Consider the following 10797-nt stretch of genomic DNA (forward strand, 5'->3'; position numbering starts at 1 on the left):
CTGTCTGTCTGGACATTGGTTTAAGACCCCGTTCCCCTTTTCCTGCCTCCCGAGCCGAACAATTGACTCTCGTATTTCACTGATGAACTTAACTTATGTCAAAATATGCGATAAGTAATCCTTTTTAGCTTCGACATTCGGCTTCCTGCGTGGGTCCCACTCACCCGTCCGAGCACTTGTCTGCCCGTCCAGAATCTTCGAACCTTTCGCCTGTGCAAATATTTTCTTTCCAGCGATAATTCCGATTCGGGCGGAGAGGGTTGGGGCACCGAAGCTGATGGAAATTGCCATTTCTGTACATTTGTCACGAAATCTAAAACAAAAAGTTTATTTATGTTTTCTTTTGCCCAGCATCGAGGACTCGTAATGAATTGTGACAGGAGTCTGACAGATGGGGGTGAAGTGGTCAAGATGCGACTTTGTTTGAGTTTCATTTGTCCAGAGTCATGGGGAGGAGCACACTTGGAGAATCGGTAGGGCGTGCAAAGGTCGGCCAAGTAGAATCTGCTGTTACACGAAATGATACACAAACATTTCTCCCAGTGCCCTCCACTTTTGATTGCGACGACTCCATGGTTCCGCTTCATTTGCAGGATGCTGCCATGAAGAGACATATATCTGTCTATCTGGGGCCAGTCTTATCGACAGCCCTCGACATGGGGCATCACCCCTTGTGCCAACCCCTCCGAGCCCAACGCCGAGATTCTCAATTAGGATAATCTCCAAATGACTAAACAAATATTGGCTGAATTCGAAAATTCGTTGCGGACTAGGCCCGGGTCAAAACGCATTGGACACGACGTGAAGTCAGTGCGTGGCCCTGCTTCAGTTTCCTCGTCCGTTGCAGAGTGTTTTTTCTGGGCCCATAAAATGTTCCGCTTTGCCAGATGAAATGCGTCTCTGGGGGAACGTGGACCTCCACGCATGGGTTAGGGGTGCGGGGGTGAGGGTGAGGGTAAGGACGCATCCTCTATTATATGCACATAAAAATAAATTCCAAGACTTTATTATGCCCATGTACTTGTCATTGTCGATGTGTGTGCAATGGACTGTGTTTTGTAGGGGTTTCTGTCCGTGCTCTTTTGTCCCGGGTTCGGGGGACATGCAATTGCAATTGTTGTTGACTCTACCCACGGTGGGTTGGCGGGGGAGTGAGGGGCTTGGGGTTGCAGACAAGGGCGCATTTTGCATTTGTTTGTGCACCGGACTGCAGACTGTGTTTAATTTTTCGCAAATGTTCAATTGAATAACATGGGATAAACGCTTCATTGCCTTTGCTGTTGTGTGTGATTTCTATTCGGTTAGTCAATTTTGGATTATTGTGGACAGTTTGGCAAGGACTTTCGTGGAGGGCAACCGGGCCAAAGCTGCTTGACAAATTGAATTAGAAACTAAGCCCGATTGCTCCCTGCTAAACTTTCGCACAAGTTTGCAGGCTTTTCCGTCGAACCACGGCAATCTCCAATCATGTGTTACTTAGCCAGCGTTTTTGCTTTTGTCGACTCGGCAAAGTTTACTGGAGCACAGCCGCCCACGGCGCAGGAATTCTCCCTGCGCGCCTGGCAAACAAACAGAATGACAGTTTGATGCACTGAAAGTAATAGACAAAAACTGCAGCCGCCTTTTAGGCGCTCGGCCAAAGTGCCCGCCAAATGGGCGGCAGTGGAAAAGTTTTCCAGCCATAGATAGTTATCGATAACCCCAAAGTGGCTTCTGGCCCTAAGTGCGCCTAAGAGTATGCCTCAAATGTTGTGCAACTGTAATTTGGTAATCTCAAGTACGCCACACACATGGAACTACTCGGCACAAAGTGACTTTTCAATCTCCATTGAGTTGACAAAATTTTGCTTTCAACTGCCGGCCGAGCACTTGAGCAGGTCTTTCGGTCGACGTCAAGTGGGAGTTTGTGGTCGGGCCATTATAACTTATAACTGGGTCTGCCTCAATCCACTTTCTGGTCCTTCCATTTTGCAAATGAAATGCAAGCTGACATCGTATCAATTTAAATCAAATGAAGTGCAATTTGTGCCATCCCATCTTACAGTTTCTGCCGGCATGGCTGCACTCGAGACCCAGTGAAAGGACGAAAGTGCTCGGGGCTAAGCAATCGAGCGTTAAGTGGAGTGTCCAGAAACTTTAACACACTTTTCGGCTTTACTTATGAGCCTCGACTGGTGACAATTCGGTGCCCGGACATTGACATAGTTTTGGGCGGACCAGGCACGTGCAAGTGCGAAAGTTGCAGCTCATTACGTGGCCAGCAGCTCAAACGAGGTGAGAAGTTGCCGGCAACTAGTGTTGTGTGCAAATTAGAGTCCTAGCGCCTGATATACTTTAAGTACGCAGCTGAGGATGGGGTGAAGGTGAATCCCCATCCCCCTGACTTCCCTCCCCCCAGCACGCATGTCCGGACACCCAAACACACCTGGCCAATTTGCGCTTTTGACCCCTCGGCTGGTGAAAACGGTGCCGGCAATTTAATGAGCTGCCATTTATATAAAAAGCAGCAAAGTAGCCAAGTGCCGGCAGCCGAGAGGAGGAGGCTGGAGGTAGACAAATATTTAGCAACGTCGGTGGACTTCCTCCCGCAGACAGACACACAAATGAAAGGGACTCCGGGCACTCACATGTCCCCTCCGCCCTCCGCCCGCTGCTCCCTGCTCCAGCTCGACTGTGATTCATGCAGAGCAGCAGCGGCAGCAGCTGGCCATAAAAATGGCTTAAAATGATCATCATAAACGTTGAGTGAGCAAATATTGCAATAAAAGTAAATGACTGAAGGACGTCGTAAAATATTTATACGTGAGCTGCTCGCACGGCGGCAACCTGCGAGAGATGTAGGACATCTCAGGATGGGTGGAGGATGGGGGAGTCATGAACACCATAAAAGTGTCGAGCGAGTTCTAGGAAATTAAGGGTCTGTCGAAAGATATGTGCTTAGCGCGCGGAGATGCGTGCAACGAGGGATAGGTTTGACCCAGTGAGGTGCACAGGTGGGAACGGGGCAGGGGTTCCTAATTCGCCACTAAGGAGCATCTAATGTAGTTCGGTGCAAATTTCATTATGGTGCACTTTATGGTGCAAGTTTCGGCTATAAAACTAGAGTTTTACGGTAGTTGCAATCGAGGCTCGCATGCCCAAAGCTCTGCTCCTCTAGGTGGTGTTGTTGAAAAAGCTAAACCATAAAAGTCCGAAAGCATCCCATTCACAAAGTCAGTTTTAACAGCAGTAGTGAAAAACTGCTCACATTCAAGTTTAAACTAGCCTAAGACAACTTACTTCCGTAAATGAGTACGGGTTCATTTACCATCTATCACTTTATCCCACCCGGATATTTTAAATGAAGAAAAACACCAGCTTTAATTTTTTGAGATTAGCTAGGCATTCCACTACTGTTTAGTGCTTGCAATGTTGTCCTGAATTATCTGCTTACATTTTGCTATGCCAACTTTCTAACAGGGGTTGTAGCCCCGCTCTTGCAACCCCTCCTCCAATTGTCCGTGCTCTCCGGTGTCTGCAAACTACCCCTCACTGCTGTAACTTGCAGAAGTTTCGTCAAGTTGTCCTTTACCCCTGTCTGTTCAGGGGTAGTTAGATAATCTTGGTTAACATAACAACCCCTCAGATACTATGTTATGTTTAAGCAAATGTTATAGAAGCTTTTCTGTAAATTTAATGTTAAAGTGTCCTTTTCCTTAGAGTTTTTACAAATCTTTTGCGGAAAAATCTGTAGTTCTAGAAACGAAATTAAGGTTGCAATCCATATCTAGCGTATACATTTAATTTAAAAATCTTATTTGATTAGCACAATATACCTTAAAGTCTAATTTAATTCTATTGAGTATCCACAAGTAAATAATATATGGTAATCAGCTCTTTGGAGTTTAAGTACAATAACATTTTACATTTTACACCGAAGAGTAACTACATTCTGCCATCAACTCCTACTTTCCTTCGGAGTACCTCCTGTTACGAAGGACCCTAGCTCCCCTCCGAAAGCTTCCGTGTTTCACCAACAGCTTTAAGCTCTCATCTGCTGCTGGCGAATAGGGGAACCTCTCGCTTTAGGGGAAGCCCCTAACAGCAAAGCTCCCCCAAAGCTCTGCGGAGGCAGTGCATCTCCTAGAGAGTCCTGCTCGCAGGAGCTGAGCTGCTGCTCGTCAATGGCCGCGACGCAGACGCCAGCGTCGACCGAGGACTTACACACAATGAGCGATGGCTGCGGCGGCTTTCACACTCGTGCTGCACACTTTTAGGCGCTGCGCTGCTATTTCGTCCTTTGCATAACTTTTATTGTCGAAAACACAGCTGGCCGAGCTCGGCGGAGAGCGCCGACCGAGCCGAGCAAGCCGACCAAGGCGACTACCGAGGACCAAGGACCGAGGAGCGAGGACCCGACGAGAGCTGAACGCGGAAGTGAGGCCGCTCGCTGCCGACTGTTGCTCATCTCCCGACGACGCCATTGTCCGTGCACCCTGCCTGCGTGCGTGTCTGTGTCTGTGTCGGTGTCGCTGGCTGTGTGTGCGTGTATCTGCGGCGAGTCCTGAAAGCTGGAGCTGGCAATGGCAATGCGGCCGGTAGTCGCATCGTCGCATCTGGCTAACGCCGCCATAAAACGCAACGCATTCAATGTGGCAAGCGCAACAATGAGCTCCTGCTGCCGCCGCTGTTGCTCCTGCTGCTCATCGCTGTATCCTTCGTCATCGACATCGACATCGCCATCGCAAAACCCAAAGCCATCGTCGTAGTCGCAGTCGCTCGTCGGGTCGTGTGTATGCAATTTTGCATTAAATTTTGTTTGCTGCCCCGGCTGACAAACTTAACTGCAGTTTAGTTGAGCTGCCAGCCAACGCGCCTCGGCAATTGCAATTTGCAAACCAGTGTGTGCAACAGTAGCAACTCTAGTCCAATCCGCCTGGTGTCAGTGAACCAATGTGAAAAGAAAAGGCAATTTATTATGTTTTGGCGCCAAAAAGTTCGCCACGCATCTGCGAGTTTAAGAGTGTATGCGAGTTTGTGTAACAAGTTGGCAAGCATGTGGCCAGAAAAGCACAGTCCCCTGGTCAACTGGCAGTACTAGCTGCATACTGCAGTCGCAATTCACAGCTGGTAAGCCTGCCACTTCGAGCACTCTGCCATTTGCTTATGACAACACAATGCCAAAATAAAATCATAGCACGTTTATTAAGCTTACATACACTAAACATCAAGGCGTATACGCAACGCGCTTAGCTTTCAAGTTAAATATCCCGATTATATAAGCTTATTAAGTGAGTACTTTAATCTGAGACATAAAGCTCTAATTCATTGGGTGCTGTAGACCATGCGACGCTGCGTTTACGCAAGGTTTTAAACTGATCGCCCACATAATAACTTGCACCGTAGATTATACAACAATTAAAATAGTGTATAGGTCGTAAAACCAAACGCCCTCCCTAGATCACATTTCCGGAAATAGCTCCACGCAAAGTGTAAATTAAATCAACACACGAGCACTTCTGCGAATAAATCGCATCTCCATAATAAAATAAGCCGCCGCAGGCTGCGAGGAGGGAGCAGTAAGACCGCGAATTCGGCACTGCTTGGCGGGCCAAAATACTTGAAAACTAAAACAACACAAACATTGTGCCAAAATAGCCGACGGCACAGCGAGAATATTTGCCAAAATTCGAATTAATAAGCAAACAGAACGCTCACAGCGGAAGAGGGCGGCCAATGCGTGTGAGTAGGCGTGTCGGGGCTACGAAGGGCTATAGAATCGCGTGAGTGGTTTTAGTAAATGCCATAGGGAAAACTAGATAATCTGCGAGCAAACATCCGAAAATCGGGCTCAAATCGAGTGCATAAATCGAACACTGCCAAATACCAAAAACTAATCAAACATCAAAAGCAGCAGCTGCGATACACTATCAGCAAACGTGCAACTAGAACATTGTGCCAAACTTCTTTTAATAGTCAATTGTGCCCTAAGTCTTAGCCAATTATCGATTCGCAATTGTGTTAATGTTACTGACTAAATGTACAATGAAATCGACTGTCCAAAAGGTAAGCGAGCTCACCATATTTATAAAAGTTAGCTGTAAGAATAACTAAAAGAAACCAGAAATTCACGGCATATTGGATCACTTGTTGCATATATAAATGTGCGCATATATGTGAAGTTTTATGAATCCATGCCATCCATCCCTTTTCACGCTTTTGCCCGGCCGCAGAATGATTGCAGCTGCTGGATTCCTTTGCACATTTTATATATTAAAAGAAAATACGAGAAAATACTTGCAAATATTTTATCAATAATGCAACTGAAAACAAAAAGAAAGCAAATGCTGGAGAACGAAAGAAAACATCCGGAAAACCATAGATGCCTTCGCCTTAGTTCTGGTCTCAGTCTTGGTCGGGTGGCAATGGGTTCCTGGCAGTGGATTTTCTAGGAGTCTCCATTGTTGTTGGATGGGGGAAATAGTCGAACAATAAATTCAAGAAACCAAGCAGCAAACGACTGGAGAGACGTTATGATAATCATATTACACATACTCCCGTCCGCTGGGTTTCCGTGTATGCTTTTACATAGCGAGTATAGTCATTTTGCGCTCGGCTTTCATATTGTGGCATTTGCATATTTTCTTTCATTGTTTTGAAAGGCCTCTTGCCACACACTACTTACGTGTGCAGAAGACTGACAAAGATGATATTGACGAAAGAAACCTTAGGCTTTAAGGAAGTTGGCTAGTAACTATTAACTAGTAAGGTTTTACTTGAAGATTCAGGACACAGCCCGATCTTTGTTGGGCAACAGATGATGTCAAACTATTTTTCGCACATTATCTGCTGCTGGGAGGGGCTATCTCAATTCAGTATGAAGGATGGGGACTGAAGGCGGTGCTCGTTTGGAATTTTTCAATTTTGCAGGTCGCACACTTCTTTTTTATTCAACTTTATTCGTTCGCATATTACATGTACAAAACCCACATGAAGACGTATTCATACGCACGCCTAAGCCGCCCGGAATGGTAGGAGAACCTGGCCAGGAGCACACATGCGATTTGCATAGGGAAAAAGGAAATCATCAGGCCAGGAAGGCAGAAACGGTGGGAGGGGGTCCTGGGGAAACAGAGATGGCCGCAGCCACGAATGAGATGTTGCTCTACTGATTGTCTCTTCTTCCTTCTGCCACTTGCCTTTTCTTTGTCTGGGCTGTGTCGTCTGCCTTGCAGTTTACTTCCGCTTCCCATCTCATCGGTGGCAGAGTGTGCATGTGTGTGTCGCCCCATCCCCTTACATTTAAATATACATTTGAATTCCGTTTCAAGTTAGCGGGTTCAGAATAAAGCCAACGGCAGAACGTTGGGAAAATTATTTTTTAAAGGTAAGGAAAGTATGTAAAAATTTTATTTATTCCCACAATTCACAGTGGGAGAAAAATTCAAATCTGTGTCAAAACTATATATCGTGAGTATTCAGTAACAAAATTGGTTTTAAATATTGTTAAGTTTTAAAAGTCAATCATTTATTTCCCTATTTTATACATTGTATATGTGCACATAAAATCTTTCCTAAACCCATTTCTACTTTTTAAAGTTTATTTGCACAATATTTAGGTTTTATACAGGTAACTAAATTTACATTTTTTTTTAAATTTGTTTACAAGCAAATAAAATTGAAAAGTATTTGATGTTTTGTATAATTAATTTATAATGGAGTATATTAATAAGTAGTCGGGCTGTGGCTCCCACTGTGCATTGTAAGCGTTTGTGAGGGGTTTGAAAAATTGAAAAAGCTGGCGCTAAGGCGTGCCACGAGTAGAGGCCAAAAGACGCTTACAAAAGGCGTCGTGAAAATAAAATAAAAATTTTAAAACACAAAAAGGAGAAATAATATAAAGCCAGCAGCAGGAGCACAAGAAGCGCAGCTGGCAGGCAAAAAGGATTTGCATGCGTGTAGCTGTGTGGGCGAGTGTGTTTGTCTGGTGAGCTCCGTTTGCCTTTTTACCAGGACTCTGGGACTCAATGCTCCCAGGGGAACTATTGTTCTTATTGTTGCCTTGGAAATTTCCTATGCTGTTAAGTTGACGCAAAAGGATCTCCAGGATCTGCCTGCAGGCCCGAGTGTGCGTGTGTGTATGTGAGGAAAGGTACTAAGTCGGAACAAAGCTCAAAATTATGCAACATATTTTTTATTTTTTGTTGCCCCCTCGCTCTTATTGTGACCCACTCCCTTACTTCATTTCTTTTTGCCTAGTGGCTAGTCGCATTGGCTTCGTTCATAGGCAAAGTAATGAAATTACATCTCGGATGGAGAATCGCTTGGAGCCTTTCAACTCTGAGCTGATTATGGAAATGAGAGTGGGAGAATCTCTCCCTCAGCTTTTATGCAGTTCCTAATGATCTCAGACGGCTGACGATGAGTTAATTAGATTGACGTCGCAGTATTACAATCGAGTCGGGGTCACCAGGCCGATGATTAAGGCGTTGGTCCCCTGTACTCATCAGGTATGTGAGGAAATCTTCTTGAAGTGGCAAACTATTTGCTGGGGACCAGCTATGTCCGGCTAACATTCCTTGATTATGTAGCTACAGGGCAAAATGTCAAAAAAATGTAATTAAAATTGTCAAAGTTAATTTCGTCTAGGCGACAGCAAAGGAAACAACAACCAGGAAAATATGCAACAGTAAAACCCGAAACTGCATCTGAAAGAAGCGTAAAATACCCAAATATGCATGAAACAACAACATGTGGAGAAGAACGGTGGGCGTAGGAGGCAGGAGGGTAAGGATGGATCCCAGTTAAAAGTCAAAGCAATGGTCCAACTTTTGCTGTCGGCCATAGGGAAAATCAGGCTGGGTGCGAACAATGGGACAGGCTGCGGGATGGGGATGCAAAACTTTAGTTTTCGGAGACTTTGCTTGGCGTTTTCAAATAAATTTAATTCAATGTCTCTTCAGTCATTCGTACAATGGACACCGTCGCACTCACACCAACTGGCATGCTTTGGCATTGTCGGGCCAAGGTTGAGCTGAGCTCCATGTGCGATCCATTCAAGCATCACTCCTTTGGCTTTCATTGGCTTTTCAGGCGAGCGCAAACTTCTCTCGATGTATGCAAATTCAAAAAAAGAAAACACCGAAACAGAAAGGAACTGAGCCGAGCGAAAAATGACCAAAAGGCAAAACTTTCCGACACTTAATGAAAGCCCCAAAAAGAGGGGGCACAAGGACCTTGATTTGGTGCGGAGCTTGATTGGTCCTAGCGCGTAGAAAGTGGAAGTGGCAGCGTTTAATATGCGAGCCCATGTGTGCTCTGACATACTTCTAATTGGGGATGGCTGAGGGAAATCAAACTAGTGGTGTTGGGCAGAACTTGTTCGTCAGGTTCACCTCCCTGAAACAGAAGGCAGCCTTGGAGTAGGGCTCTCTTCTTGGACCCCAAAGAAAGCAAAATGCCATGCATATTAACAACCCACTTTCACGTAACGCCTGGGAAACCCAAATGACCGGAACGGGCCATGGAAATCCGAGCGTCGACTGCCTCAGCCAGTGACTTACTCAAATGCACATTGGCAAGATGGCATCGGGATGGGAAGCTAGAGGAAATGGACTTCTACCCGTATAATGACAGTCTGGACGACGCCCGAATTCTGGCTCAAGTGGCCGGGCATTTAAATTCAATCGTCGCCATTTTTTATGCGTTTCCTTTTCCTATTTAATTTGCTCGTCCCACTTCTCTGCCATTTTTCGAGGGGAGTGCCCTGGCGTGTTGGCTGAACCTTCTTCCGCTCCTTCCCACTCCGTTCCTCACATCCGCTGTGTGCATATGCATGTGTGGGCGTAGCGCCCGCCCCGCCCCCCTCTCCCTCTTCCTGTGTCCTTTCGTCCGTTTCTGGCGAATGTCCTGCGGATGTAATAATTGTCAGCAGCAGTTTTGCGGTGCTAGTTTAAACGCATCCCACGCAAAAAATGCCAGCCATCGGAAATGCTAAAGTGAATTTTATGCTAACATGAGTGTCTCTCCGCACGCCCCCTTATGCAAATCGCAGTGCAAATTGAATTTTTCGCAGCGGTTTTTTAGCATGTTGGCATATTAAATGCCCCTGGTTGGAGTTCTGGATCCTCTCTGTCGATGGCCGTGATTTGCGGGGCGTACTCCCGAGTTCGATTATCGTTTTTACTAATCACATCTGCTCCGCTCCTTTGTGCGCTGCTCGCTTCCAATTAAGCCGGCAGCTCCTTTAACTTTAATCGTGCTGCTCCTCCTGCCGCTTGGCTGTACATTAAATTACCGGCTGCCAATTAGCCATCGCACCCAAAGCCCACAAACACGGACATAGATAAGCACCACACACAGATACTGCGATGCCCACACCAGCAACAGCGGCAACATCAGCAACAGCAACAGCAGCAGCAGCAGCAGCAACAGCAACACCCGCAGCAATAGCAACACCAACACAAATGAGCGCATTTAAAAACATTACCGCGCTGGGCGACTGCAACAACAAAAGGCGATGGAGGAGACGGGTAATAAAAGTGCAGGGGAGCACCACAGTGGGGAGTAAAAATTGCACAACATGACAGCAAAATGCATATTATGCATAATTAACTGTTTATGCGAATGAGTGACAGGCGAAAGGACATGGGATGTCGCGCAAAAAGGAGTTGCTCGGGTGCAGAATGGTAGCAGCCTATGACCATGATAATCACGGCTCTGACGACGATAATTATGCCGGCGTGGATGACGATGATTGCATTTGTTGAAAGTGAAACAGCTGAAAGCAGCAGCTCGACTCGGGTCTGCTAATTTAGA

This window comes from Drosophila rhopaloa, unplaced genomic scaffold, assembly GCF_018152115.1.
Source record: "Drosophila rhopaloa isolate 14029-0021.01 unplaced genomic scaffold, ASM1815211v1 contig_225, whole genome shotgun sequence".
Classification (NCBI taxonomy): Eukaryota; Metazoa; Arthropoda; class Insecta; order Diptera; family Drosophilidae; genus Drosophila; species Drosophila rhopaloa.